The sequence below is a fragment of the Cervus canadensis genome, chromosome 4 (assembly GCF_019320065.1).
Source record: "Cervus canadensis isolate Bull #8, Minnesota chromosome 4, ASM1932006v1, whole genome shotgun sequence".
NCBI classification, from domain to species: Eukaryota; Metazoa; Chordata; class Mammalia; order Artiodactyla; family Cervidae; genus Cervus; species Cervus canadensis.
The window spans coordinates 92,674,130-92,682,665 of NC_057389.1; the positions used below are offsets into that span (position 1 = coordinate 92,674,130).

General features: G+C 40.2%; 1 long non-coding RNA gene across 1 annotated transcript; it reads left to right on the forward strand.

Annotated features, from left to right (window-relative positions):
* The first annotated feature begins 25 nt into the window (after nucleotides 1-25).
* On the forward strand, nucleotides 26-7,139 carry LOC122440458. Its single transcript, XR_006269110.1, has 3 exons — nucleotides 26-101; nucleotides 5,962-6,182; nucleotides 7,088-7,139. It is a non-coding gene; the product is annotated as an uncharacterized LOC122440458 (long non-coding RNA).
* Nucleotides 7,140-8,536: the final 1,397 nt, after the last annotated feature.

Below are 8,536 nucleotides of genomic sequence, written 5' to 3' on the forward strand. Positions count from 1 at the left end.
GCTTCCTACTTCGGCCGTGGCGGGGTAGAGTTCTGAGGTTAGGACTGTCAGTCAAATTCAGCCATTGCAGAGAAAACTTGCAGTTTCTCCCACCGTTGCGGGTGAGGGGTCTTGCGGTCAATTCATTATTGGGGCTGGAAGCAGAAACACTCCCAGCGGATGATTCCGAGGCTAAAACTAGGCCCGTGGGCGGAGCTGCGAGTGGAGGGCGGGACCCATGCCCGGAAGTGATGGGGAGGCGGGACGGGGCGTAGTCCCGGGTTTTGGGGTCTGAAGGGAGGGGCTAAGGGTGGGTACTCATCCAAATGGTTCGTCTTCGAAAGGTTTTGTACTTGTCTGTTCTCAGCTCCCTGGAGCCCTTAGAGTCTCTTGTATTGACAAACCTGCCAATCCGAGATACGGTCTATCTCCTCTATTCAATCAATCTCGTATTTAACGTTTATTTTTGCCTTACTTCTTTGTATGAAGTTAGGACACCGTGCTAAACTTAAATTATTGACTCCTTTGAGTATTCTAAGTAGTGACATTTTCCTGTAACCTTTGTATATATTGTGTTCAAGTATGTATTTTGGGTTTTTGATTTTTCCGATCTTGCCATACCGTCTAGGGCCCCCCATACTAAGCTGAGAAACAGCTCTGATAACCAGGCCTTCTTCACCCATTCACAAATAGTTCTCAGTTTTCTCCTTAATCAAGTTTTCTGTATATTTCAGTGTGTGGCCGCAGAGGAGTTTATAAAGGTATTTCAAAATCCTACTTGTTAGCACATTTACCAAAATTGCTTATGTGCATTATCAAATGTGTTTTATGCGTCTGTTAAACTGATAATTGTTTTGCTATGTTAATATTTCTTCAATTGCAAATGAGATATTCACTTTTTACATAGCCAGAGGACTCTTTTTTTTTTTTTTTTTAAATTTTATGGGTTTTCTCCTAGCCTTAAAAATTCTCTGCCAACTCTAGGTTACATACAGATTTTCTAATTTTCTTCTAAAATTTATATTTTTTCTGACATTTTAATCCTCAAAGAATGTGTTTTGGCATGTGTTATGGGTAGTGGTGGAGAAGGAAATGCCAACCCACTCCAGTGTTCTTGCCTGGGGAATCCCATGGATAGAGGAACCTGGCAGGCTACAGTCTGTGGGGTCGCAAGAGTCATACACGACTTAGTGACTAACTACTACTAAAATTCGCATTAGAGAAGGAAATAGCAACCCACTCCAGTATTCTTGCATGGAGAATTCCATGGACAGAGGAGCCTGGTGGGTTACAGTTCATGGGGTCACAGAGAGTTGGACACAACTGAATAACTCACACACACACACACACACACACACACACACACACACACACACACACACACACGGGGTAGTGGATACAATTATGTTTTTCCTCTGGAAAGAGGATCGATTGTTTACTGATAAATTATCCTTGACATACTAATTTGAAATTCCACCTTTATTAATCAATAAATTCCTATATATACCTAATTCAGGTTTTAGACTCTTCCGTGTAATATTTACTTATACCTGTATCAGACTCTTTTGATAACAACAGATTTATGTTATTTTAAAACCTAGTTGTAAAAATATAATGGAATTTTGGTTCCATTATAAAGTACCCTTTGGTTGTTACACCCCCATATTCCTAGACACTTAACATCCATGCTGCCATGATTCTACCTTCTGTCTCTATACATTTGCCTTTTCTAGACATTTCATGTAAATAAGATCATGAAACTTTTCATCAATAATTTTTTCACTTAGTATATTTTTCAAGATTCATACGTGTTGTAGCATATATAATTTCTTTGTATTTCAGAATGATATTCCATAGTATGAATATATTGTTTTACTTATCAATTGATGAATATTTGGATTGTTTCCACTTTGTGCATATTATGAATAATGGTGCTATGAAAAGCCAGGTATATTCAAACATATTTTCATTTCTCTTGGGCCTTGTTATTAGGGTTATCCAGAGAAGCAGAACAAATATGTATATATTTGTTGTATATATCTCCTATTATTATCTACTAGGGAAGGAACGAATACCAAACCAATTAAGGAATCAAAATAATAATGACTGCTTTTATTGATGACTGCTACTAAATCCCACCAAACCTTCCTGAGGTACAACATGTGTCCCAGAACTTTCCACTCAATAGATGAAAAGACCTTAGATCATGCTTTCTGTGGGCCAGAGATGGTCCTAGAGAGCTTAGCATCCCTTTATGTCTGAGTTGCACACTTCTGAATACAGAGCCGATTCCCTCAAATGTCCCGTAATTTGGTATCAGAAGTTTCAGAGCAGAAAGCAGGAGGTGTTTGGCATGTGCCTGTGGCAAGGTGTCCAGTTGGAGCTGAGCAAAAAACTTGTCACAACTTCCATTGAAATATTTATAGGAGACATGGCTCAAGTAACAGCTGTAGCAAGAGGATTTTGAAATGGTGCTTGCCTTATCCTAATAATGCTAGACTGGGTGACTTACACAATGGAAATATATTTTTGAACAATCCTGGAGTCTGAAAGTTCAACATCAAGGTCCCACCAGGATTGGTTTTCTCTGAGGCCATGTGGGGTCCAGCAGCTGACTTCTCAAAAGCCAAAAGACAAGTGAGGTTGGTGGAAAGGAAAGTTTGCTTTACTTTGGATGCTGGCAACCTGCAGGGTGGCAGAGGGAGGGAAGATGCCTAGCAGAAGGCTGACTCCGTGCACTGACAATCAGTGGGCAAGAGCTTTTATAGACAGAGGGAGGGGCCTACGTGCGGATATAGTACAGTCAGCTCTGATAGTCTCCTTGAAATTGGTCATGTGGTGTCCTAATCAGACTCATCTTGTTTAAGTACAGTTAGTCTTCAGTTGCAGGATTGGTTTGTTCCCATTTCCTTGATGGCAGTTCTTGGAACTGTGACAGTTTATATCATGACTACAGTCTGGTCATCATGTAGTTAACTTCTTCCACTTGATGTGCAGTTCAGTATCTACAAGATGCCTCACAGGTTACGGCTCAGGATATCATCTGTAATAGCCCTTGAGGAGGAACTAAATGTCCTTGACTCTGCTTACTATGATATTAACTATTATTACTTGGCCTCCTTTGACAATTTTCCTTTGTTTCTGCATTTTCTCATGTCTCTGATTAAGCTTATTCTTTGACTAAAGTTGTTCCACAGACAAAAGGTAGGCTGAGAACATGGCGGGAGCATAGATCATAAGGTCCTGCTCCATTTCACTTGGATTGCAGATGGCCACCGTCATGCCGATTCTGAACCTGGTCCTCCCATCGTGCAGGTTTCCTTGGCCTCTATGTGTGTTTTGACTTCCTCTTCTTACAAGAACACCATGGTGATTGAATTAAGGTTCACCCTGGTGACCTCATGTTAAAATTAACTACCTTTTGAAAGGCACTTTCTCCAAATACAGTCACATTCTGAGGCCCTGGGAATAAGGATATCAACATAAAATTTTGAGTGAACACAGTTCAGTCCATAATAGTACACAAATAAGTGTAATATTATTAAATAAGTGTAATATTATTGTTGGTCATATGGAAAACACGCTGAAAAAGAGGAACCTGATGCTGTCTTGACCGCAGTGTTTTTCTCTTTGTATTCCTTTACACTGCTATTAGATTTGGAATTTTTCCTTAGAGACAAAAATTACCTAACAGTTGCATGTCGTTAAAAGATATATGGAAAACAAGACATTCTGAGATTAACAGATGGACTGCAGCCATTATACAAATTTTTGATAGTTACAAATGTTCAACTTGTGTAGGTGATGTTTAGTATCTGGCAAAAACGAGAAAAGAAAAAAATTGGAATATTTCTCTGCTCCCAAGTTCATTTTTTTTTCTATTTTGTCCTTTTTTTTCCCACAAAAGATGAAACCAGTTTCTTTCTAATGCTAATAATAACAATGGTTTGATCAACTCATGCCTTTAAACATTTATAAAATATTTAGGTACTGGTATAAGACTTGGAACAAAATAAAGGCCCACATTTCATTGAGATTATATTCTACTGGGAGAAAGGAAATAAAATAATACATAAATAAATGGTAAAACCAGACTTTGTGATAAATCCTAATAAAAAGTAATTAGGAAAAATATTTTATCATGATTACTTAGCTATCTAGAACAATTCCATGTGTGGATCTGTTTACATCATCTGTGGTGTTACTTACTGTGATATAACATGTTTGAGGAAAAGGAAGGAAGGAAGAAAAAAATGTAAGTTTGTTCTTGGAAAGGTTCAGTTGGATGTGCCTGTGAAACCCCCCCACTAATATCTACTTGGCAGTGGCACGTGTTGGCCTGTTTCTTGGCAGTAGTAGGGAGAGAGAATTGGATTTTTATAGAGAAGCAGGCCAAAAAGACAGTCATGCTTGGCTGAGCCTTACTTAGGATGCTTCTGTTCTTGGTTTGTCCCTCACTTCCCAAGAAAAGTCATTCCCAACTCCTGACCCCCATTAATTACAAATAAGCTCTCTAGGAACACTGTCCATGTTGTTGAAGATCACAATCCAAATGGCTAATAGGATTCATTGTAGTGAATCCTGTGCTGTGTTGCCCATTTCTCCCTTTAGAATTAAAGGCTCATTTTTCCAAGCATACAGATCAAGAGCCCTGAGCCTTCTCTATGATAACTGCCCTCAACTAAAGGTAGCAGCCTCACCTGAGATCACACCACTCAGATCTCTTGCCATGGGAGCATAAGTGACCACCATCTGTATCCACCACTGTGTTTGCCCTGATGTTGCTCCTGCTTCCAGCCACTGACTGAGGAAATGGCAACCCACTCCAATGTTTTTGCCTGGAGAAGCCCATGGACAGAGGAGCCTGGTGGGCCACAGTCCATGGGGTTGTAAAGAGTCGGACATAACTGAACGATTAACAGTGTCACTTTTCAGCATAGCTTGAAGTTCAATGGCAGGAATTCCCTGGTGGTCCAGAGGTTAGGACTGGCACTTTCATTGCCATGGACCCAGATTCAATCCTTGATGGTGAACTAAGATCCTGCAATCCAGGCAGCATGACAAAAAAAAAAAGTTGAATGGGACTTTTGTCATGTCTCTAGAACTGTTACATTTTTGGTGTCCAGGCATCCAAACCTGCAAAGGCCATAGTTGTGTAGAGCTGGAGCACAGACTCTTCACATGTCTCACCAGGAGTGATATTACAAGGGTTCACTTCAGCTTCCCATCCTTGATTTCTGCATCCATGTCCTATAAGCTGGAGATATAGCACATTATGTTAGCTATTGGTTTAGCAGTGTATGGTGCATCATGTGAGGTATGTATATACCCAGACATGCCTGTGTATTCAAAGGCTTGCACTAAATACCATCATTCTTCTTGAAATTAAATGTATTCCCATAACTTCCCTTAAATTTTAGTTTTAACCCTCCCATTTTAGATACTCAATTTATTCTGTTTTATCTCTGTCTTCCCCTTTCATGATAAACTTTAAAGATGATTTGTTTGCCACATTGTATCTCCTCAATACTCTCTTCAGCTGAATCTACCTGGTTAATTGCGGCCCCTGCCCCTCCGCATGTGCTGTGCTCAGTCTTGTTTGACTCTTTGCGACCCCATGGATGGTAGCCCACCAGGCTCCTCTGTCCACGGAATTTTCCAGACAAGAATGCTGGAGCAGGTTGCCATTTCCTACTCTAGGGGATCTTCCAGACCCAGAGATAGAACCTGCATCTCTTATGTCTCCTGAATTGGCAGGTGGGTTCTTAACCAGTAGCACTACCACCTGGAGCCCTCCCTAATAGCAATAAAGGACTCCATGTTTTAGTTCTTGTAGGAATTAAACATTCCTTAGGGGGTACCTGGTCACTCTGAAGTCAAGTCAAAGAATTTCTCCTTGGAGAACATACCTTTTTCTCCCATTGCTGCCACACACAACTTTGGTTGAAATGTTTCCATTTTCTTTTCCTTGTACCCCTATAGAGTTGAGTTGTTTGGAGAGAGGAAATTCACTAGAACAATTTATTTAACAAGGAGCCCTGTGAATATAGCCCTTGAGATAACAACCTGTACCTGTTGCCCCTTTGCTATAATTCTGTGACCCCAGCCTCGGTGAAAACCCAAATGGGTTTCCACAGGACTGACTGCAGATAACAAGAAAGCTTCGCTGATAAGCATCAGAGATGGTGTCCCAGTAAAGGCTGGTGAGTAAGAAGGAAACAAAGCGAGATGGTGGGTATTGGGCTTTACCTCTAGAATAATGAGGCTGGGACAGTCCCATAGTTATTTAGTCTACGAAAGGGAAGTCTATAGTTAGCAGGTACTTTAGTTCTCTGTATTGATGTTTCACCTTACCCACGTCATTGTGTCCACGATATCATCTACAAACAATGTATACTGACATTTGGTACTCATTTCATTGGCACATTTTACCATTCTCTTTAAATGTTTAAGAGATTATCAAGGAGTAGACTGCCTTGTCCTTGTCATGAATTTAACACAAAGATTTAGTGTTTAATATAGAATATCCAGTTGGCTGTAGTCTTAAAATGCATATTATTTACTGACTTAAGAAATGGTCCTCAGCTTCCTTATTTAGTGAGAGGCTCTGTCCTGGCTGCTAACCACAGTAATGGCTCTTACATTCCCTCAAACGCATTTTAGGCTATAATTATGGTTATGATTGCTCTCCCCTGACCTATTTTTGAGATAAATTATGATAGCAAACATCCCAGTAATAAGCAGAATTCCATTGCTAGAGTAAGAATTACTTGTTCACAATATATTATTCTTTTAAAATATATGTATGAATGTACTCTAATTTTACAATTCTAAGTGTCTATATTCAGGCATATAGTGGGCTTGGAGGGTCCTTTTTGTGTGTTACAGTTGATACTTAATGGTCTCAGTCTTTATTACCTATCTAACACTTGCCTGTATTGAGCAGCTATATGTGCCAGCACCATGTAAGTCACTGGAAACACAATGATGAACAAAAATGGTCACGACCTCTGACCCACAAATAAATATAAAATTACCAACATGAAAGTTGCATCAAGAATAGTACAGGGTCAACTAACAGCCATAAAAGATGTCCTTTTCATTATAGGGGACTGGAATGCAAATGTAGGAAGTCAAGAAACACCTGGAGTAACAGGCAAATTTGGCCTTGGGAGTACAGAATGAAGCAGGGCAAAGGCTGATAGAGTTCTGACAAGAGAACGCACTGGTCATAGCAAACATCCTCTTCCAACAACACAAGAGAACACTCTACACATGGACATCACCAGATGTTGTGACATTGTACAGGAGGCAGGAATCAAGACCATCCCCAAGAAAAAGAAATGCAAAAAAGCAAAATGGCTGTCTGAGGAGGCCTTGCAAATAGCTGTGAAAAGAAGGGAAGAGAAAAGCAAAGGAGAAAAGGAAAAATACACTCATTTGAATGCAGAGTTCCAAAGAATAGCAAGGAGAGATAAGAAAGCCTTCCTCAGTAATCAATGCGAAGAAATAGAGGAAAACAATAGAAGGGGAAAGACTAGAGATCTCTTCAAGAAAATTAGGGATACCAAGGAACATTTCATGCAAAGGTGGGCTCAATAAAGGACAGAAATGGTAGGGACCTAACAGAAGCAGAAGATATTAAGAAGAGGTGGCAAGAATACACAGAAGAACTGTACGAAAAAGATCTTCACGACCCAGATATCACGATGGTGTGATCACTCACCTAGAACCAGACATCCTGGAATGCGAAGTCAAGTGTGCTTTAGGAAGCATCACTACGAACAAAGCTAATGGAGGTGATGAAATTCCAGTTGAGCTATTTCACATCCTGAAAGATGATGCTGTGAAAGTGTTGCACTCAATATGCCAGCAAATTTGCAAAACTCAGCAGTGGCCACAGGACTGGAAAAGGTAAATTTTCATTCCAATCCCAAGAAAGGCAATGCCAAAGAATGCTCAAACTACCGCACAATTGCACTCATCTCACATGCTAGTAAAGTAATGCTTAAAATTCTCCAAGCCAGGCTTCAGCAATATGTGAACCATGAATTTCCAGATGTTCAAGCTGGTTTTAGAAGAGGCAGACGAACCAGAGATCAAATTGCCAAAATCCGCTGGATCATACAAAAAGCAAGAGTTCCAGAAAAACATTGATTTCTACCTTATTGACTATGCCAAAGCCTTTGACTGTGTGGATCACAATAAACTGTGGAAAATTCTGAAAGAGATGGGAATACCAGACCACCTGACCTGCCTCTTGAGAAACCTGTATGCAGGTCAGGAAGAAGCAGTTAGAACTGGACATGAACAACAGACTGGTTCCAAATAGGCAAAGGAGTACCTCAAGGCTGTATATTGTCACCCTGCTTATTTAACTTTTATGCAGAGTACATCATGAGAAATGCTGGGCTGGAGGAAGCACAAGCTGGGATCAAGATTGCCAGGAGAAATATCAATCACCTCAGATATGCAGATGACACCAGCCTTATGGCAGAAAGTGAAGAAGAACTAAAGAGCCTCTTGATGAAAGTGAAAGAGGAGAGTGAAAAAGTTG